Source organism: Lissotriton helveticus, chromosome 5_1, assembly GCF_964261635.1.
Source record: "Lissotriton helveticus chromosome 5_1, aLisHel1.1, whole genome shotgun sequence".
Classification (NCBI taxonomy): domain Eukaryota; kingdom Metazoa; phylum Chordata; class Amphibia; order Caudata; family Salamandridae; genus Lissotriton; species Lissotriton helveticus.
This window is the reverse complement of record NC_136065.1, coordinates 1,821,802,680-1,821,825,905: the sequence shown is the minus strand read 5'-3', so window position 1 is coordinate 1,821,825,905 and position 23,226 is coordinate 1,821,802,680. Positions and strand designations below refer to the sequence as shown.

General features: G+C 46.1%; 1 protein-coding gene across 5 annotated transcripts in view; it reads right to left on the bottom strand.

The window, feature by feature from the left end:
- The window catches only part of SLC25A39 (solute carrier family 25 member 39), a 232,635-nt gene that overhangs the window by 88,626 nt on the left and 120,783 nt on the right, over positions 1-23,226 (bottom strand). The window contains exon 1 of one of the 5 annotated variants that reach the window (XM_078645177.1): positions 263-438. The exons of 3 other annotated variants lie outside the window; for them this stretch is intronic. The gene's annotated coding sequence lies outside the window, so the exon portion shown is untranslated. Of the gene's footprint in view, positions 1-262; positions 439-23,226 lie in introns of those variants that run through there. One more of the 5 variants, XM_078645183.1, reaches the window with a different exon arrangement.

Below are 23,226 nucleotides of genomic sequence, written 5' to 3'. Positions count from 1 at the left end.
GAAAATACAATGTCGGAGCAACAAAAAGGCCAAAACAACAAAAGAAACAAAGCTAATGCAAAAGAGATGAACACGTCCCGTGTATTTCAGGGTTATAGTTAAGAACGCTGGGTCCTCCTCGGCTGATGAAACGAGCCGGGGTACTGGCAGTCCGCCAAGTGGGTGATCGGCCACAAGGGATCTTTTACCGTCTTCACCCCTCCCCAGGTCCGGGTCTCCCCGACTAACCGTCCCGTGTCTGCCCCCAAGCCCGCGTGCGTACCTGCCGCGGCGGCGGTGGCCTCCGGGTCCCGGAACCCATGAGGCTACCGGCTCTGGGGCCGCTGCTAGATCCAGCTTCAACTGGAACTGCGGCGCTCAGCACAAAAACATGTCACTCAGCCCGGGCCGAGCAGGAGGGAACCCTGGGAGAGGCTGTCAGAGGCCCCGGCACCGCCTGCCAGCGCCGGACCACGCCCAAAGGGGCGGGGCGAGGATGTTATATAACAAGCGAGGAGGATGAGCTGCAGCCGTGGGTGAGAGGCTGAGCCTAGGTCCGGGACCGAGGGCTGGTATAGCTTGTCTGGGCAGGAGAGACAGGGTGAGGCACACGTAAACATATTTACCCAGCCAAGTCACACAAACAATTTTCGCCTGAAAGTTCTCAACGCTCCTACACAGTATTCTGCAAGCATACATTATTTTTCTCCAAGTTTTATATAGCGCGAGGTACAGGAAGGCTTCCCCTGAGCACCAGTTACCATCAACATGCGTACAGAGAACAATTGAGGGACAGAATGCACAACAATGTCATACATTCACCCCAGTACAGAGATCTGAGCCTAAATCCATTGTTTTTTTTGCTCACCATACTATTCCAGTTTGGACCCAACCATATGCAAATCAGTCTTGACCCTGCGCCCAATGGGAACAGTCCAGCCCGAACTGCCAGGCCAGGTCCTCCCTGGATTGGAAACAAGCATCCTAAGACCGGTTTCAGACTTTCAGCCCTCATCAGCCAGGATAGCCTGACTCCAGTGGCATGGAGAGCACGGGACTCACGTCTGAGCATATCCGTCCCACTCAGGGTGATAAATGCAAAAAGAACAATTGATGGACAGAATGCAGAACAATGTCATGCATTCGCCCCAGTACAGAGATCTAGGCCTAAATCCATTGTTTTTTTGCTCACCATGCCATTCCAGTTTGGACACAGCCATTTGCGAACCAGTCTTGACCCTGCGCCCAATGGGAACAGTCCAGATCGAACTGCCAGGCCAGGTCCTCCCTGGACTGGAAACAAGCATCCAAGACCGGTTTCAGGCTTGCAGCCCTCATCAGCCAGATTAGCCAGGGCGATCCAGGCTCTGGCGACTAGGCGCTCAGATCACAGATAAGCTTTTGGTCCACGCTTCCGTTGACAATCACGGTCAGAGTAGCTCTTGCCAAAATGGTCATGCTTCCCAGGCTCCTCTACTATTTTGTCAATTTGCCATTATTCATCCCGACCCCCTTCTTCTCAAAACTCAATGCGGTCCTGCGGGACTTCATCTGGGGCACATCTCGGCATCGACTAGCGCTGGCGAAACTGTTTCTGCCAACAGACAAGGGAGGGCTAGCCGCCCCTTGTTTTGAGCACTACTACCTGGCTGCGCAGCTTCAATGGATTGCCCGCTGGTTGGCAGATAAGGGTCGGGAAGACACTGCTACTATCGAGCCGCCGTACTCTTTGTGCCGTGTCACCAAGCTCTTTCACCGCTGATGGCGCCTGAGAAGCCCGCTCCGCTGTTGCTGGCGGTGGCATACAAGTGCTTCCGTAGAACCCTGTTCCTCACTCAAAAGATGCTTCCGTACGCGCCTGCTATACCCTTGGAGGGCTCTCCAGGGGGTGGGGGGGCTATAACGCACCCCATGTTGGAGCAGTGGAGAGAGGCTGACATCCAGACACTGGGCGATCTTTTCAGGGATGGAGCACTAGTGGCTTATGAGACGTTGGTATCAGAGGACGGGCTACCTCCTGGGGGGTTCCTGCTACATCGCTCACTCGTAGCAAAGATGGCGGCTAGATGGGGAGACATGGCGACAGAGCCTGAACAACACTTAACCATACAATACCTGCTCGTTATGGGGAGGGGTAGGCACCTGGTCCGTTGGTTTGCCGCATTGCTAAGGGCTCACACAGAGATCAGTTTGGCTCCGCTCAGAGGCAAGTGGGAACGAAATTTGGAACGGGCGCTGACTGATAAGGAATGGGAGAGAATTCTCGGTGCGCATTCCCCGAAACATGAGCTTCTGCCAGATACAATTGTTCATAGGGCCTACCTTACACCTGAGTTAATCATCAGATACTTCCACCGCTCCGACGCGTCCTGCCCCAGATGCGATGAATTAGAAGCAGGACTTATCCACCTCTTATGGAACTGCCCTAGACTGGGTGATTACTGGAATGCTATATGTGGAACGCTCGGGGTGTGCACGGGTCGCACCATTCTCTTTAGCTGGGCTGATTACGTCTTACACCATTTCAAGAGGTCACCCAAAGATAAAGCATCTTCCCGCTTCTTAGATCTGGGGTTAGTGGTGGCGAAGCGTCTCCTTACGATATGGTGGAAGGCGCGCGAACCACCTGCTGCGCAGGCGTGGCTCTCTTCCCTTCAGGCGTGGGCCCGGGCGGAATGGATCACCATACGGAGGGAGGAAACGACGGGGCTCCGAAAAGCACCTATGGCGGAACAATGGGAACGCATGCTCAATGCCCTACAATTGCCGGGGGGCTAGCGACTTGGATGCTGAAGCGACCTAAGTAAATGGCCTGAGGGGTTGGAGCGTACCGTGGGATACTTTACTGTCCGGACAACCTGTCACACAGTCTTCCAGCCTTCGGGCACGCAAGTATGCGATACATACTTGCTCACGGATGACGTTGCACACGCGGGGGGCGCCAGGGGGAGGAGGATCAGCACGCACGAATGCATGTGTTTTGCCGCTACTGTTCAAGTTCTTTTTGTATAACTGTTAGATAAATGTCATTTCTAGGCGCAAGTCCATAGTAAAAGGATCCACCCCACAAGCATGCTACTGTGCAAGACTGAACCAACAGATAGTCATGAATCAATATTGAGGGTGCCGGAGTAGGCCCTACCCGTAACAGTCAGTTCTGAGCACATGCCCTTCGCTTATAAGACATTGTCAGCGCGGCTCCACGATTTCACTCTGTATTGATCTGTGATGCTTGAATGTTGAACTGGCGTGACTGGCGTGGCAGGAATGTCATGATAAACTGATAGTTTTTTGTATTGTACCTTGAAAAATATAAAATGCTAATAAACAGATTTGAGGAAAAAAAAATCAGCCAGGATGCTTTGTTCGCCCTAAGTTGGCAGGGTATGCCCAGACGTGGGTCCCTTGCTCACTTTGCCACTGGATTCAAGCTAGCCTGGCTGATGATGGCTGATTAGCCAGAAACCGGTCCCAGGATGCTTGTTTCCGTTCCAGGGAAGACATGGCCTGACAGTTCCGGCTGGACTGTTCCCATGAGGCACAGGGTCAGACTGATTTGCATATGGCCATGTCTGAACTGGGGTGGTGGAGTGAGTGAATTCACTGGTGGTCAGGTCCGTCTTGTGTTTAAAGAATTGGTGTTGTAGTTCTTGTAAGTTAATGGAATCTTGTAAATTGTAGTCCTTATTGATACCCAGGTATCCACATGGGGAAATGCATTTTCAAAATTAGTAGTTTATACCACTAATTAAATCAAAATTAGGGTTCCGAAAATATGGTTGTACAGAGGGCCCCAATAGTTCCTAAGATGGAAATGTGAACTAACATAAGAGGGCATGAGTGAGCTGAAAAGGTTAATATATTCAAAGTGTTTTTGAAAGGGGGCCCCCAAAATATGTTTGGCCCAGGGTCCCCAAAATCCTTAAGATATCTCTGCACGCCACCCATCCCAGAAATCTAAAAACACCTCACACTCCTATGAACTGTAAAAAAACCTTCACCACCCCTATGCTCCACCCATCCATGAACTCTAAAATAAATCACCTTTCTATGTCGGAACTCCAATTATTTCTGACCCCCTAAGAGCCCTCCATCACCCTAACCATTACCCTCCCAGAACCAAAAAACCTCACAGTAGTTCTAAACGTTACCCAAGATTAATGTTATTTTCAATTTTTCCTTAAAATGAGCTTCTTTTAAAACGTTACCTTTAATTTTCGATTTTCTGTATTTCCCTAAAATGTCCTTCCTTAAAATAGTTTTTCCGTGATTTGGTCATTAATTCAGATGAGGAGGAGGATGAGGACGAGGAACAATCAGAAAGGTCTTTTTGGCATCTGCCCAGACCCCATGGCCAGCACCAGGTATTCCCTGTGCCTACAGGATTCTTCTGCTACAGTCAGGACAACAAGGGCTTAGCGGGCATGACGACTTTTAACAATGCTTTTGGGCTCTGATGAAACCTAAGCTTTTGCTTAGGTTATTTTCTTTGTGGATTACTTGGGAGCTGCAAGTGTGGAAAGATTCCATGTGGAAAGATTCTGGTTTCTAGGCACATTAAAGACGTTTCCGACTTACAGCACAGCCAGGGAACAACAACTGCTGGCGCCAAGACCTTTTCCCCAGAAGAGGTAGAACTTTGTGTACTGTCACCCTTTTCACAGAATTGCGCATCTGTGTGATACATTCTGTTACTTTCAATGTACGAATTTGGGAAAATTAATAATGTATTGTTTACTTAACCACATCCTCGCGGCACATTTTCCCTTCCTGCGCTGGGATTTTCAAAAACCCATTATTCATGACGAGCTGGGCTCGTCATGAGCGTGCGAGGAGGCTACCTCATGACGAGCCCAGCTCGTCATGAGCGTCGAAGGGGTTAAAGGGAAAGTTTCATCCAACACAATGCTTTGGGTACTGAATGGCCAAAAATACCCAGTCCTTTGATTTTTGTATATTGTAATTTCTGCCTTTTGTTTTTTAACACCAGAACTTTAACACTTGGCAGACGGTATTTTTCTCCATCCTCTGTCAGGTTTAAAGCGGAAGAGGAGTACATGTTACTTTGTTCCTTCGCGTGAGCGCTCCACATAAAGTAACAAAGTAGCACGCGCCTCTCTTTCTATTGATATGTATCTGGGAACCGCAAAGAGGCAAAAATATGGTGACTTCTAAGCGTTACCTTCCAGCTATTGTGACAGAAGTTAGAAACGGAAAAATAAAGCAAGCACTGACAATACCAATAGACCTGGTTTATAACCGAAAGTACCTCTTCCGTTATTGGTGAGTTTAGGGCACTCAGTGTTTAGAGGCAGGGGCCATGCTGGATGAGGCGCACTGTGGAATAAATGAGAAACATGGCTCGGTAGTGCGGTCTCTGGAGCTGCTACGCTCCCTAAACACATCTAAATAAACAAGCATTGGAAATGCAATAGGTCTCGCAGCATTAGAGTTAGTGCTTTTAGAATTGTTTATGGGTTTTTTTGTAAATCTTTAGCATTTTTGTTTCCTGTAGCCAATGCTAAAGAATTAAAAAAAAAAAAACATAAACATTTCTAAAAGCTCTAACTCAAATGCTCCGAGACCTATTCCACTGTGTGAGGGTGAGGGGTTGAGGGTGAGTGAGGGTGAGTGAGGGTGGGTGAGGGTGAGTGAGGGTGAGTGAGGGTGAGTAAGGGTGAGGGTGAGGGTGAGTGAGGGTGAGTGTGAGTGAGGGTGAGTGAGGGTGAGGGTGAGTGAGGGTGAGTAAGGGTGAGGGTGAGTGAGGGTGAGTGTGAGTGAGGGTGAGTGAGGGTGAGTGAGGGTGAGGGTGAGTGAGGGTGAGGGGTTGAGGGTGAGTGAGGGTGAGTGAGGGGTTGAGGGTGAGTGAGGGTGAGTGAGGGTGAGGGGTTGAGGGTGAGTGAGGGGTTGAGGGTGAGTAAGGGTGAGGGGTTGAGGGTGAGTGAGGGTGAGGGGTTGAGGGTGAGTGAGGGTGAGGGGTTGAGGGTGAGTGAGGGTGAGTGAGGGTGATGGGTTGAGGGTGAGTGAGGGTGGGTGAGGGGGTATTGGTGAGAGGGTGAGGGGGTGTGAGGGTGAGGGTGAGTGGGTGTGTGAGGGTGTGTGAGGGTGAGTGGGTGTGTGAGGGTGAGTGAAGGGGTGTGAGGGTGGGTGAGGGTGGGTGAGGGTGGGTGAGAGGGTGGGTGTGTCTGCTCACAAAACCAGAGCTTTCAACACAACTATCTTTTGTGTGCAAGAGGGACACATCTTGCAAGGCAGGCACAGAGAATTTCGGAACTGGCTGCATATTTGAAATGCATCAGTTCAGTGTGCAGCTACTAGAACTCACCAATGAGATTGTGCTTTTATCTTGCTTGTCATAGCCACAGGCTTTCTGCTGCAAATTTAAATGAAAAAATTGCACCGAAGAGCCTCACATATAAAAGTGGACTACACAAAGTTTTTAGTATGGTCTCCAGTTTTACCCCCATATTCTCCGCAGTGAAGAGGTTTAGAATTCCACTGTAACTACGATAATTGGCCGCATTTAATCAAAAACTGTTTGTGCAGACAAGGAATGCTTTCCACTTTTACCTCTGTGTAGTCTCTTTCAAGTGAAGGGAGTATTATCTAACCTAGGTGTGGCTCAGGGGATTCCCGTGCAGAAGGCAGATCGAGGACAAGCCAAGCGTCTGCAATGAATGAAGGCTCTCTCAGGAGCCAACACACGGTCATTGCTTTTGTGACCCCCATCTCTCCTTCAGCAAGATTACTAGCCCGTACAGAGAGTGACAGTGCAGACTGGCACTCTGTGAAACTCTCCCTGCTCTTTGGTGCATGAGACCTGGGCAAAAGTTGACCGAGCGCAAACTTCACAGCAATGTAAAGAATTCTCGGTGAGGGAAGAGGGTGTGAGGGAGAGAATAAAAGAGAAGACATTGCCTTAGCTGGTAAGGGAAGGTGTCGGGAAGCAGAAAGCAGTGAAAGTTCGCTAAATCTGAAGGAAAGAAAAGCGTGCAGAACAGAAGGGCTGCGGAGGAGGGGTGGCAGCTGCTCCTGCACTGCACACTTGAGGAGGAGTATTCACCAACGCACTCAAAGCACAAGACGAGAGGGAGTCTGTATATGTGTGTTAGATATTTACCCTGAACACAGCGGCATAAAAAACGGTGACCTACCTGTAGAGGCACAAGATTTCCATATACAAAACAAGCATTGGCGCCGCGCAGCTTTAAAAGTGACGCCGTGCTGAAATAAAACAAGAAAGGAAACAAGACGGAGGGAAGAGAGGGGAGGGGGGAGGAGAAATGCGACACGGCGGGAAGGGGAGGGGGCGGAGCGGGTACAATAAACAAGACGGAGGAATCAAAAACTGTTTGTGCAGACAAGGAATGCTTTCCACTTTTACCTCTGTGTAGTCTCTTTCAAGTGAAGGGAGTATTATCTAACCTAGGTGTGGCTCAGGGGATTCCCGTGCAGAAGGCAGAAACAAGCATTGGCAAGAAAGAGAAAATGCGAGAGACATGGAGGGAGAGTGGGAGGGAAAGAGAAGACGGAAGAGCAACAAGCTCTCGGCATTGCGTGGCGGGGGTGGGGGGCAGGGGAGCGGGGCACGTCGAGTCGCAACAAAAAAAAAAAAGAGCGGCTGCGAAATGAACTGGAGACAGGGCTGACACCATTAAGCTGCCACCAGCACGCTCGCCTTACTGAATTGCAGAAGTTATCTTTGGCGTGGATAGCGTGTAAAGCTTAAGAATTATACCGCTAAAACGTTAGGTTTTGCGCAGCAACAGTAGTAAAGGAGCCTTGAGCTACGGAAAGAGTGAGTAGGTCTTCAGCCATGACTTGCACACTGGAAGGTTTATGGAAACAAGCATTGGCGAGAAAGAGAAAATGCGAGAGACATGGAGGGAGAGTGGGAGGGAAAGAGAAGACGGAAGAGCAACAAGCTCTCGGCATTGCGTGGTGGGGGGGGCAGGGGAGCGGGGCACGTCGAGTCGCAACAAAAAAAAAGTCAGCAGCTGCGAAATGAACTGGAGACAGGGCTGACACCATTAAGCCGCCACCAGCACGCTCTCCTTACTGAATTGCAGAAGTTATCTCTGGCGTGGATAGCGTGAATAGCCTGTAAATCTTAAAAATGATAACGCTAAAACGTCCGGTTTTGCGCAGCAACAGTAGTAAAGGAGCCTTGAGCTACGGAAAGAGTGAGTAGGTCTTCAGCCATGACTCGCACACTGGAAGGTTTACGGAAACAAGCATTGGCGAGAAAGAGAAAATGCGAGAGACATGGAGGGAGGGTGGGAGGGAAAGAGAAGACGGAAGATAAACAAGCTCTCGGCGTGGCGGAGGGGGGGGGGCGGGTGAGCAAGGGAGCGGGGCACGTCGAGTCGCAACAAAAAAAAAAAGACCACAATTACAACGGATGTCTTGCTCCAATAAATACGGTTTACATACACCTCTGGATGATGCTTGTGGAATTGCGTGTGTGTAATCTATGATATGAGCAGGGCTGATCTTTACAAACAAGTGAAAGACACGGCGGGAAGGGGCAGGCAGGATGACTCAGGGGAGGGGGCGGAGCGGGGCAGAGCGGCATGTGGGTGTGAACAAGCCGGGCCTTTGAAGTGAAGCTAAGCTTCACTTCAAAGGTGTCGGAGGAATGCGGGCGGCTGTGCACGCGCTTTTAAGCTCAATGCACATGCGCATTGAGCTTAAAAGTCACGGGCACTGCAAGGAATCGCCACGATTCCTTGCAAGTTAGATAAAGTCTGGATGAGCCCCTATAGTCTCGCTTGCTCGATGCGCATGCGCATCGACAGGCGAGACCTAAAAACAGTAGAAGAAAAGACATGAATGAGGACCTACAAAAGAAGAAAAGGGAAAACTAAATGACTGAAGCCCATTCATTTTTAGGAGGGTGTGCGCATGATCAGTTGAAATGCTGTCCCCGACTGGGCAATAGAGCCAATGCCTGAGGTGGCCCAACTCACCGCGCACAATCTGTTACACCCAGGGTTTGTCACAGGAGATAACGAAAGCCTTGTCTACTACTGTAATCTGTCAGCCTCTATGTAACAAAATACCTCTTCCTACAGGTATAACACAGTAAAAACCCACCAGGAAAGGCTTGTTGGCTCTAATATATTCTTTTCACAACAAAACAGAACTGTGGCATCCAACATAAAATTTCCAAATAAACCAACCAGGCCTGTTGCTTTTATTGTTGGCTTGTCACACAAAAGGTTAAATCCGCACCGTTTTACTGTGGAAGGACACACCTTCCAGCTCCACCAAAACAAAAGTTTATAGAAAGGAACATCAGCAAGCCCCTCTCTGTACTGATCCTAAAAGCGCCTTAACGATGATCACATAAGGTCCGGTGACTGCTGCGCTGTTACGCCAGGCACAGCTGGAGGATTCTGGGATTTTGTGCTGTGGCCTATTCAACTGACCTAAAATGGGTTTGGTGAAACTTTCTCTGTAACTTTGTTAATTTAATGCACATTTTCCAAGCCATGTGAAGAGTCACTTCCTGATCGGCTGCACTACCAAGAAAGCAAGTTGTGTTCACAGTGCTTAATTTGGACTGGTAGTTTCCAGTGCTCGTCTGTGTCAGTCTGTCTAATTTAGAGAGGAGCAAAACATTTGTTAATTCATTCAATACACATTAACATTGACTAATACCTGCCATCCAATTCAAATCTTGAAGTTGTAGGGGCCTCATATAGTCTGAATTGCAACATTTGTGAGAGTGTTGTGGTTGGTAGTTGTGTTGGTTCTGTCAGTGGCAGTGCTGGCAGGGGCAATAGTCGGTGCAGGCTGCAGCAGCCTCCTGACAAGGGCCCTGGCACTTACATTTTTACTAATTAAATACTGTCTTCATCACTATAAGGCAGATCTTCTAACTAGCTGTAAGTCATTGAAAGTTGCACTTGGTTATTTGGGCTTTTAAGATCTTTGTGGTGTAGTGTCTGAGCAAAGGTATAACATGTCAAGTAAAAACTTACAGAGGACTTTCCTAGACATGGTATCTATAGTTATTGTAGGACTGCCCAAGGAGGGTACTCTTTTCACAACCCCAGCACCCCCAAAATCCAAGACTTTGTGCTTCAATAGAGAGGAAAAACTGACCCTATTCCAGTGGGGCCAAGGTAGAGTAGGAGGAGGTTGGTTCGCTTGTGCTTACAAAGGAGCTTTTAATTTGGAGGTCACTGTTCAAATCTGGAATGAAAAATCAACGGGTGGGAAGATTTACCCTTTGGCATTTCTTAATCAAGTTGCCAGCCTCAGTTCAATTGTAGGTGTGTGTACATACTTCACTTCCCCTTTTTGCCACTCTGAGCAGAGGGCCAAGCATCCAATGAGAATGGAGTTTGGAATATTACGAGTTGGATGATCAGAGAATACTTTTTTGTGAACAGTCCAAACCTGTGCCACAAAATATTCAGCAGAAACCCCATATTTCTTACTTCCCCACAGATTTTGACATTTTCTGCAGGTGTCAGGCATTTTTAGAATTACCAGCACATTTTCTCGCTGCAGGAATAGCAACATCAGAAAGCAGTGGTGGCTGGTGGATTATGAAAGTGGTGAGGCCAAAAGCACTATCAGGCATTGTCTCGGGCCTTGCCAACCCAAAGACCAGACTTTCACATCACAAACAAACACAGTAGCAGGCATATACATATTCACAAATGCATACCCATGCACTCCCGGCACAAACTTTTAATCACAAAAATGTATCTGCGGCAGGCCCCAAACTTCCGACTCCCCAGTCTGTCTCCAGCAGCCGCAATATGCAGAGGAGTGTCAGAGGGAGGCAGTGGGATGACGCCCTGGTGCCCCCTAGATGCAGCCGCTACTGTCAGAAGGGAAGGAGGAATGACTATGGTGCAGCTATCAACAGACTGGCAGCTATGAACATAGACTAGCAGCACCGCATGCTCCCAGGTACCTGTTCATTTTAGGAGCAGCTCAGCGGAGATGGAGGACAGGCGAGATAGTTGGCCCATGCAGGTGAGTCTTTTCATCAACCTAGGGACTCCTATCCAGTCTTGCTGCTGCTGTGGTGATTTACTGGGTTTGTTGATTCATGGAGGAGTCCAGCTTCGGAGCAGTCACTCGACACCTTCAACAAACACAGGGTTACACGCAACCGCTTACCTTACTTTCTAGCAACCTTTTCAGCCAGTTAATGATTCACGTGTCTTTTTCATCGTGGCGCACTGACCATTATCCAGCTCTTCTCTGGACTCGTGTGTGACAGCCTGCTGCCCTAGTTTCCGCTTCAGCACTTATCGTTGACCCATATTGACCGTCAGTGATTCCTCATGAGAGGGTTTATTTTTACACTAACGACGCGAGCCAAATTTATTCTATGTACTATGGAGGAGGGAATATGTGAACCTGGTTCTAGTTGAAGGTGCCAGACATTGCAGTAAAGCTGATCTTCTCACGCTGCCCGCTTAGTACCAGCTTCCCGAACTGCCTATACTTGCAGGAACGAACACTGTACTGCTCAATTTATGTAATGCTTCTACACCCCAGAAAGGGTTTGAAACACTCTGGTTTCCATTTGGTTCCAGGCCTCCCTTTATCATGAGCATGGCTGAAAGAATATGGGTTGTTGAAGATGGGAGGTGTTGGATGAGACAGAGAGGTTCAACAATATGCTGCAAACAATAGGGTATTGTGGACACTGGCAATAAACGTGTGCATACCTTTCAGTTTCTTTTTTAAGTCTGGCTATAAGCATTTTGTTACTAATTCCTAAAAAAATGTACACATGGCCTTGGAGGACTATTACTCTTTCACCACGTTAAAGGCAGTTTGTTCTATTCTTAAATCTCCTATGGAGTATATCCACTGCAAGACACAGAAAGCCTTGGGGGCCAGGCCTGCAGGCACTATATTTCAGCTGGGCAGGCGGTAGGGCTGAATGTTGAGACTGCTGGGTGGGCACATTTAATCACCTCTAACAGCCCGCCATGCAGGACGCACATAGGGGCAAGGCTGGGAGCGTGCCCGGGCGAAGACCGGGCAAAGATCAGCCCCGTCTTCGCCAGTAAGAGTCCAGGCTGGTCTACCCCTCGTTGAAGCTCAATCCGCTGTCCACCTGCTTTAAAAAGGTACAATCCCTTTTGTATTTTAACTGTTATACACTGTAGCACATAACATCTTGCTGCAGTGTCTGAACAGAGGTGGTATTTCGGGCACCGCGCTGAGATGGATCCGGGACTTCCTCAAGGGAAGAAGTTTCCGAGTAAGGCAAGGTGACTGCTATTCTAAGGGGGTTCTTTTGGGCCAAGGCGTGCCTCAGGGCTCGTCATTGAGCCCGACCCTCTTTAATATGTATGTCGCGCCTGTGGCCTCGATCGTGGAGAGCCATGGTCTCCAGTTGGTCTCGTACGCCGACGATACGCAGCTGGTGATCTCCCTATCGCACGCGCCCTGTCTTGCTGCCGATGGTTTCCGGTCGTGCATGAAAGAGCTTGCCGATTGGATGGATACCAACTGTTTGAAGCTTAATGGCGGCAAGACAGAGGTGCTGGTGGTGGGGAGAGCCCAGTCTGCCTGGTCGTCGGCATGGTGGCCACCCTGTCTAGGACCAACTCCAACCCCTTGCCTAGAAGCACGTAATCTGGGGGTTTGGTTTGACGCGGGCCTGACTTTTGGCCCACAGATCAACCGGGTGGTGGGAGTTTGTTTCGGGATTCTGAAGAAACTTAGAAAGGTCCTGGACCTACTCCCGATCGGTGCCCGTCAAACCCTGGTTCATGCTTTGGTGATAGCCAGGTCGGACTATGGAAACCTGCTGTACCTAGGGGCTCCAGAAAAAAGTATGGCTCGCCTGCAAGTGCTGCAGAATGCAGCAGCACGCTTGATTCTCAGGCTGCCCAGAAGGGCGCCCTCGATGGCGGCCCTCCAGAAGTTACACTGGCTCCCTGTGAGGAGAAGAGTGGAATACAAAGCCCTCTGCACCTGTCACCGAATCCTGAATGGTAGGGCTCCCGACCCACTGAACAAACTGATTGAAGTGTACCAACCTGCACGAGCACTCAGATCTGCAGGGGGTGGTCTTTTGAGGATCCCCAGAGTTAAGAGAGCCCGCATGGGAGGCAGGTCCTTTAGATGCCTAGCGGCAAATAAGTGGAACAAACTACCAGCGGACCTGCGCCTCGAACCGGAGGAAACGAGGTTCCGAGCGAAATTAAAAACATTCCTGTATACCAAATAACTGTCTGCCCAGTCTTTTGTGCTCCTTGCACGTTGCCTCTCTCACTGTCTTTAGCGCGTGGACACGCCGGTGTGCGTAACGCAGCGCTTTTACAAATGTCCCTATTATTATTATTATTATTATTATATGGACCATCTGTCTCCTGATGAAGTACTCGTTGGTGTTATGTTATGTTACTGAGATTTTTAAAGCGCTCTGTTACCCTGAGGTGTCCTGGTGTGTTTTGGTACTGAGCTGTGATTATCCATCACAGGGCAATGGAAACTGATGATGATTATGATGATTATAGCGCAACTTTGCCCAAGGGCGTCAAGGCGCTAAGGATGGAAAGAAAAGCTGAATGTGAGAAAGAAGAAAAGAGCCGATTAGAGATAGGCTTCCCTGAAAAGCCAGGTCTTCAAGGCCTTCCGGAACTGAGAGTGAGAGGACTGATCCCTAAGTTCCGCAGGAAGGGTGTTCCACATCCTAGGAGCAAGGGAGGACAAAGCTCGCCCGCCCCATCTTGCCTTAAGAATTCTGGGAACAGCAAGAAGGTTTTTGTTTGCTGAGCGAAGGACCTTACCAGGGACATAGAGGGAAACAAGAGGCCTAATGTCTTCTGCCCCAAGCCCATGAAGGGCACGATGAGTAAGGCACAAGGCCTTGAAATCAATCCTGGCTTGCATAGGAAGCCAGGGCAGGTCTTTCCTAATGGCTAAGCCTGATGAGCGCCTAGGAGCATCCACAACGAACCTTGCGGCCGCGTTTTGCAGAATTTGGAGAGGCTGGAGAAGATGTTTGGAAATTCCCAGATAGAGTACATTACAATAGTCCAGGCGGGAGGCTATGAGGGCTACCGTAACCTGTTTACGGGCTTCAATTGACAAGTAATGTACAATTTTCCTCAGAATTAGCAATACCCCGCAGCAAGTTGAGGCCGTCCTGCTGACCTGCTTATCAAAGGAAAGCGAGGAATCAAAGATAATGCCCAGATTCTGAGCTGACTGAGTTGGTGTAGGGCAAGTGCCAAGAGTGGAAGGCCACCAGTCCGCCGACCAGATCTCCTGCTTTCCTCCAAAAATGATCACCTCCGTTTTCTCCCCGTTGAGTTTAAGATAGTTTCTTACCATCCACTCCGCTACTGCCTTCATACAGGCTTTGAAATTAAGGGAAGTGATGTCAGCAGTATGTGAGATGGAGACCATGATCTGAGTGTCGTCAGCATAGGATACGACTTCCAGACCAAAGGATCTGACAAGCCTGGTAAGCGGTGTTACATATATATTGAAAAGCGTGGGGTTCAGGGACGAGCCCTGGGGAACCCCACACTGCACAGGCTTGATGGGGGAGAGGTGGTCGCTCAACTTGACCCTTTGTTCGCGCTGAGTCAAAAAAGATGTTAAGAGACTAAGCGCCGGTCTGTCCACTCCTATTTCCCGCAGACGCCCAGCCAGAATGGCAGTGTAGTGTAGTTCCTATTTTCCCAATAGGCTCTGCGCATTGGAATAGTACCTACAGCAGTAAAGGCCTAGGCCAGACGTTAACTAGGTCTACTACTGTCGATACTAGACTTAATTTTTGGGTTTGCCAGCTAAGCTCAGAGTTCGCTAGAAACTTTCTCGAATGTTCAAGGAAGGATTAACTCCCCTGATTAGACAAGAAGGGATTTAGTTTCTGACAACCATAGAACATGACAACTTTGCTCTCCCCTAATCAAGAGTCAATCTCAAGAGTCGTGTGAGCACAAGGCAATTATTTTACTCAGTCAGTACGTGCATTCTTAGTCTCATCAGAATGTAGAGAAAAGGAAGAGACGGGCGTGTTCAATAAAAAGATGTTATTTATTGATCAGTCTCTTTTCTCGTACAAGAGAAATGGATCGATATTATTGCGATACTTATAGTTAAGTAAAGTGCATACATTAGAAGCAATAGTATAAAATAATACTGTAAAAACATTGATATGGTTTCTGAGCCATATGATGTTTGAAATGATTAAAATATATTTACATACACATATACATTTGACTAAACGTGCTCAACTGGTGTTTCTAAATACGCCTACCCCGTGTACCTGACCTAAGTCTAATGCGTGGGCGGGAATAGAAAGTTACAGTTTAAGTTAAGTTTGTTTTTGCCAAGTGAATAACTAAAGAATTCTCTAGGAGGGGTTATTCAGTTCTGTACCTGGAATTTAGGGTGAGTGAGGAATGGTATCTCTTTCTCTGCTCTCGATATTCCAGGCTGCCTGCGAGGGCTACCCGGAAGCGCCGGTGCTGGGTCTCTCGGCTTGAGATAGCAGCGCGTCTCTCAGCGCGTCAGGAAGGCGGGGCTGCGCCAGCGGGGTCTGCTTCTGCTCTCGGCTTCGGCAAGTATGGCTGCTCCGTCTTGTCACCACGCGTGTGTTTTGCATAGGGCAAGATCGGCAATATTTATACCTTAAAGGTGCCGGGATTGACGTAAGGATGGACATAGGTACGTCAATAAAGATGTCATACGATTTGCTCGTTAGCACATTCTTTACTAAAGTTCTCTGTGAAATCAAAACAATGGCCGCACGGATTATCCAGGTTGTCATAGGTTTGATTTGTTATGAGAACGTCGTATGCCTTATCAGGGGCTGGAGGAATATCGCTTGTCTAATTAGATCTCAAGCGTTATGACCTAATCAGATAACACGTTCCTGTGCCGTAGTGTGACTGCGTCAGATAACGGTATCTGCATCATGGGGAATTTCTTGCCTCATGGGCTGACTGTTAGTTAACTAGCTAGGTAGTTTAACCAGAATAGGGTCAGGAATAGGGGGATCGATTCAGAACCTATAGAAATACACGACACCCACTCCACGCTAACTATGGTCATATCTACTAATCTATGCATAGTATAACATAGTACAACATACTATAGAGTATAGTGTATACCTTACCACCCCAAAATACATAAATGCATTTTGAAATTTTCAAATATACTGAAAAATTGCAGTCATATATATCGTATGCACTTAAGCTATGAATCAAATGCAAAAGTAAACACGCATTGTTATGCATTATTGTTTGTTGGTATATGAGAAATACACATGAAGTGGCTCTTAATATGGCTATACAGAAAAAAGGTCGAAACCATTTCATCACATAAAATATATTGTGAACATACCAGCGGCAGCTAAAGTCTATATAAAGTCTATAAAGAATCTAAAAAAATAGAAATCTTAGTTCTCTAGGAATAGTTTCTTACTTTAAGCAGAAGATCAGTGTCCCGGGAAATATATATAGAAGAATATTTTAGGGGCTTGCTGAAAAAAGTTGCTGTCCGTGAACTGGATTGTAATTGTTCATGTGACTTTAGTATTAAAGTTGAAGGCCGAATTCAGGGAACGCCGCGTGCGAGTTTACTCAAAAGTCTCTATTTCTGTTCCGGAGAGAACATCATATCATTCAGGCTTTCGAAAAAACTGTCAACAGCTTCATGGGAAAGTTCCACTAAGTCGGAAATAGGGGTAACCATGCATTCGTGCGCATGATTGTCTCCATTGACATTCTGATTCGCATTGCTGACAGAAGGTCGTACCTGTTCGATGCTGCTTTCATCTTGAACTTCACTACTCTTCAATCGCAGTGGTGAAGATTCCAGGAATGCCGTCATCAGAATTGGCAGCCTTTGAGGGCAGCACAGTGCGTGAACCTTGGTAGGAACCAACAGTGTATCTGCATCCACTGGCGCATCCGATTGTAGCGTCAGACAGGTGTCTAACACGCATTCTTCTCCGCATAGCAGACACCTTAGTACAGGTAAAACACACCTTTGCCACATTGGTCGAAATGATAGAAACCAAGTCATGTTTAGGTCTCTAAGCCGGGAGAGTCCCAGGATTTTTGATATCCGGTCCCGGTATCCAATGGCTAGGATCGTATCTTCCATTGTCGTGAGATTTTGTTCTGTGACATGGGTTGCCATAACGAAAAATAAGGACCAGGAATAGGATTCCTGCAATTAGTCCTAGGATCAGGGGAAGTCCGCCAAAAATCGAATGGACGAAGTCTGGAAAAATACCCAGTATGGCTTTGAATGGTGTTAATGCCATCGAAAATACTGTCTTAAATACCTTTGAGACCCCTGTGGTATCAGAAATATTTAAGATTTCGCTCAGGATTTCCGCGAAATGTACGGGGGAATTAGTTGATAATAATGTATGTATCTCTGCAGTCGTCCTTGCGACTTGTAGATCATACGTTTCTTTAGATGACGTGAGCCTTGTAGGCGTCTGAAGAAGCACTGTTTTCATTCTGCTTAAAGTGTCTATTCGAATAGAAGTAATTTTCAGACCGGGCCATGCCCTTACCTCCCTGTCTGGAAAGGAGCTGGGGAACAAAGAACGTCCACAGCACTTGACCTTCGCCGTCGTAGTGACGAGATAAGGAGTCCCGGGCATAAGACTACAGCATCTGCGGTCTACAATAAGAATGTAACTCCCATTATAGAGTCTTTGAAAGAATGGTTCTATTTCGGTTGCAGGTGCGCCTTGCTGGTGACATGAAAGGTTGTATGAATTCCCTTCACAGGCTCCGTGCAAACTAATACCGTTACACAGAAGCGTGCCGCTCAGTGACATAGCACAATTGTTGCCAAAGAGGAAAAACTTTCTGTCCTTTGTTACTGACACATGCATGTGAATAGGGCAGGTTCCAAGTTGTTTTAAGGTACCCTTTTCCCAATTTCTCGTACATGCCAGCCTGTATATATTTTTGGCAGTATTGAAACCTGAAGGTTGAGATTGGAATATTTATGATTCCGTGTATTATCCATTCACTGACAGGTCGTTCTGACATTGTCATTGGTAATCTTTCTAGTTTTTCAATGCTCAAGATTGTATAATCAGCACCCTTCTGCGCCATACCGATTTGTCTATCAGTAAGGTTAAAGATTTGGAATAGTGACGTTGTGTTGATTAAACGCCAAGGCACATAGCCTGAACGCAGATTTTGTAACGTCCAACCAAGCTGTACAATAGAACGCAATTGTGACTGACCATGTTGTAATAATAGTAAGTCTTGCGATAATATATCGATTGCTGAAGACACAATGCTGTCCAATGAAAAAATTCTGGAGGACAGAGTCATTAACCCATTGTCCACTATAGAAAGTGATTTTTCCAAATTAATACGGTCAATTTCCCGTATTCTTTCTGCTGTCTCAATTTGAGTAACCTTCCAGGCCTCATTGTATGCTGCATATACAGAGGCTGCTATGAAACGCTTATGACGCTGTTTGCGTGGTCCCAGTATGAAATCACGCAAGTCAGCACCATCAGTAAGTAAAGTTAGGTGTTGCTTAATTTCAGGCAGTGTGGAATACTGTAGCCATTGGAGGCATAATTTGCCCACACTGTAGGTTGTTATTATCCCTGGGTGATGTCTTTGAGGATATCTAGGGTCTGGCCTGGTCATTTTGAAACCCTGTGTTTTATTCAGGAATCTATCTTGACAGTTATTTGTATCTGTGGGCCAGATCAACCATTGTTTCCAATCAGGATGTGTTCTGTTTTGGTTAAGTATATGGTTTATGTCTATTTCTTCATCTGTATCAGAGTTATTGCTGAACATTGTTGGCTTTGGAATAGACAGGTTATTTAAATCTTTGATTTTTGCTAGGCCAAGACAGGTGGTTTGTTGGACGGTGTCATTTAAAAATATCATTTGTTCTGGGATCATGCAGGCTCTAAACAAAGCTTCTAAACCCTGTACTTGCCATTCTTTTGTACCCCAAACACTTTTCAAATCAACATGTTTGTCCCAATAATCAAATCCAAAAGTATTCATTTTTTCAAAGAAAGAATCTGAATATATCAATTTTGTGTTGGTTATCATGGTTTTCATCCCTGTCTTGTTTGACAATTTGTAATAAAATGTTTCAGCATTAGTTATGTTAAAACCTGAAAAATATGAATATTTGTCATATACGGTTCTAGAGCTCCCTTTTGGAGGTGTAGCACAATGTTCCCATTGATTATAACTTAAAACATTTCTAGGTTGTGCAGATTTATGCAAGAAATGGTTACCATAGTGGTTATAGCAATACATACTATCATAATTTGTAGAACCCTGCAAATAATCATGTTTTGTAAATTTAGCAGACATTACTAAGTCAGACATCATATTGTTAATACTTTCAAAGTCCCAATCATCAGCAAATGAGTTTGGTTTTGCAAAGTCACTCAAGGAGATCTTGATTTGGTGTGGATATTTCAGGATCTCGACCGGACCATAAATTTCATAGTCAGTGTTGTCCCAGGCTACCCCACCAGGTATTGGAATTGCTGTGAAGTTGGCTGAAGAAAGTTCTGAAGAAAGTTCTCGTTTCTCGACGTGTGAAGATGTGTGTGGTTTGAGGACCAAGTTGATGTTCTGACTTTCTGTGTCCATTTTAGCATATTTTCCCTCAATGAAGCGTCCCAAGGTAAATACCATGATGAGCCAAAGTATGAGGATAAATGCACCAAAACCCACCCAAAATTCAATCCATGGAGAAATCAGATATGTTTCTTTTAGTTGTTTCAAAAGTTCCTTTGCTTTGTCTTTAAAGGATTTTGATGATGGCTGTGTCTTTTGTTCGCTGAAGCCTTCAGAGGAATCATCGAAGTTGATGAAGTAACCGGATGCAGTTCTGTCAATTGTTCCAATTGGTTCAGGATTTTTGTTTCTTGCATTTTCACTTGGTACTTCTGTATAGATTGGTGTGTCTCTACTAAATGTCTTTATTTGGGTTTTCAGAGGTCTTAGTTCTATTGCATTGTTGCATAGTCCTTGTTGTTCTTCTGTAGGCGTTTCGAATGTGATGAGCCTTTTTGATAGAACCTCTGTACTGGTAGCAAACCTTGGTGTTCTGCTACTTATTGGGAGTCCACTTGGCCTACTGTTTGTTATCGGCCACATGTTGTGGTTTTACCAGGTCGATGGATACAACTCGGTTCTCCTTTTTTCCAGCAAGTGGCGGTAGTACAACTGATCTTGTCCCGTTGACAGACAAGACAGGAACTGCTTTTCTGTAAGAAGGCCCAAATTCCTTCTTTACCGCGATCTTTTCCCTGACTAGATCCCCGACTTTTGGAATCCAGACAGGTCTTGCTGGGACAGGTGGTGAATCTTCAGTGGTTGTTGGCTGTTGTTTCAACTGTATGTTGCTCAGGTCTTTTCTTGTTTTGTTTAAGTCCTGCAAAATAGCCAAACGGTCTTTGACATCAAAGGTTTTTTCTGTTACCACTGAAGTCTGACTATCAAGGTCAGAGATCAACATCCTAGTTCCGAATAATAATTCGTACGGACTGAATCCCTTCAGAGAATTTCTTGGCAAGTTATTTAGACTACGTTGGACACTTATTAGATGTTTGACCCACCCAGCTCCCGAACCTAATATCCTTTCTATTATAGATTGCTTTCTGTCTTGGTTTTTTCTTTACACCATCCCATACCCTCAGAAAGGAAGTGAGAAGATTCCCGCTGGGCTGTGCTCATTTGGCCATTCCTTCCCCCCCCAGGCTGGATTGCCTGAGAAAAAGAAAAATTGGTCGAACGTAGCATGCTCTTAGCGTATATGCCATTTAGACTCGCAAATCTTGTATAACAGTCCGGACGTCAGCCGAGTGCTGTGGATCTACATTATAAGTGGAACTAGCCTGTGTATGTTAATCGCAAGCCATTCTTTTTGCTGGTAATATTATCTGCCTTGATACGACGAGGTATTAAACTGCTTCTCTCCCCACTGCGATCTCTGTTACAGTTTGGGCAGTTTTTTACAAACATGGTGTAGTGCAGGCTCATGCCTGGCCACCAGTACCGTGATTGTAATTCTTCCAGAGAATCTTTTAATTTAAGGTGTCTGTGACCCTCGCCCATGTGTGCGTCTGCGATTAACAAGTTTCTCCTGTCCATGTTTGGAATCACTCTATCCCCCACTCCAGGGATTCGAGCAAAAGGGACGGAGTTTGCATCGATTATGTATGTATAATTGAGTGGATAGTTGATCGGTAACGCTGAGCAGTCGCCTTTTGATGACGTTTTCACCGCCAGCAATGTTTCGCCGTCAATGTATTTTAATGTACGCTTTTTTCGATCTACGGGAGCCGATTTAGTGGCTGCGGCTGCGGCTGTCTCAGCCAATGAATTCCCCACAACGTGAACGCCATCACGTTGATGACTCAGTGAGTGAGTCACGTGAGTCTTTGGTAGTTCTTTCTTCAAAAGAGCTACTTGTTCCCAGAGAAGTCTCTGCTTTATTGGTGCACCTGTGTCATCTTTGTAACCGTTCTGAATCCATGTCTGCAAATCCTTGTTATATGCTTTGACGCAGAAATATGAATCTGACACTATAAGTGTCGGGAATTCGCGATCCGCATTATCTAGCGCCATTTTCAAAGCTAATATTTCAGTTTGTAGTTCTGAATTAGTTTCTACTGAGTGTGATTTTGTTAATAGAGGTCTTAGTTTACCTCCGTGCCACACTTCTTTTGTAATCTCACATGTGGGATTGTATGCATGTTCTCCCCAAACGGAGGGTTGAGCATGTCCGTCTGTATAGATTACACAGGCGTAATGTCTTAGAGGCAGAATGTCGATTGGCAGAGGATACGTTTTTTCATATTTTAGATTTTTTAATTCTTCTAGTTCTGGATCAAAGAAGTAGTATACTTTGTCCGTTGTGATTGAATTTACCCATTGCAACCAATCTGGATCCAATGTTGTTGTTGGTAAATTACACGGTGTTGTTAATGCCTCGAAGGCTGATTCAGCTGTTCTGACTGTGATATGTCTACCATCAGCTATGTCTTTCTCTCTAGCTATTGCGGTTTGAACTGCTTGAACCATTTTTCCTTTGTTGCTGAATCTCTGTTCAGCTTTTGTGTACAAATGTGATTTGAATGCAATTGGTACCTTTTCTCCCTCATTAGAGGTCAGGTATGTGTATCCGCATTTCCCTGGGATTACTCGGATCACAAGGTTGCGTGTATTATCACGGGTTTCTAATTTTGTTTTAATTAGCATGTCTGTTTGTAAGGATCTCAAAATTTCTGTGTGTGTTTGAGTCCAACTGGATCTTTTAAAGTCTGGTTTAATTAGATCGTAAAGGGGTTTGACCCTTTCTGCGTAATTTGCAATGTAAGTTCTTCCGAAATTTAGGAAGCCTAGAATTGACTGTAGGTTTTTTAGTGTTTTAGGAGCTTGGATTACGGCACATTTCTCTAGGAAATTGTCTGCCAGGCTTTTGCCTTCACTTGATAACTCATATCCTAAGAATAGGACCGTCAGATGGGCAATTCTGGACTTTTTGAAGTTGAATTTGTAACCCTCTGCAGCGAAACCAAGTATTATGGTGTTCACTCTTTTCAAGTGAGTTTCCAAGTCATCATCTGTTAAGTAAATGTCATCGACATAAGATAATGCTTCATCATCATATTGTTGTAGTAATTCTGTTACTCTCGCTGAGAATACCCCCGGGCTATTCTTGTACCCCTGGGCTAACCGACAGAATTGTTTTTGAGTGCCATTTACTGAGAATGCAGTTAAATATCTGCTCTCTGGTGCTATGTTTTGACAAAAGAATCCATTGGAGATGTCCAGGGTTGTTTTGTATTTTTTGCGCACTATGTTATTCATTAGTGCAGCACTGTGTGAGTTTTGCACTGCAAAGGTTTTGCAACATGTGTTAAGGTGTCGGTAATCCAAAACTAGACGATATGAATTGTCTGGTTTGGAGACCGGAAACAAAGGATTGTTCATTTGTGAGGTGCAAGTTTCAATCACCCCTTGGTATTCTAGCTGATCTAGTATTTCATTTACTTGTTTTTTAGCTTCTTGCTTAATTGGGTACTGCCTTTGTGCAGTAGGTTGTGATTTTAACTGGATTTTGTGAGGAGGAGAATCCTCATCCCATCCTACATGATTTTTATATAAAGCAGGTGCTAAGGCCACTGCCCACTTTCTAGCAAGTGTGTATTTTTTATGAATCGGTATTTGATTCGAGAAGGCAGGCATAATTACTTCTTCGCCATGAGGGCACTCC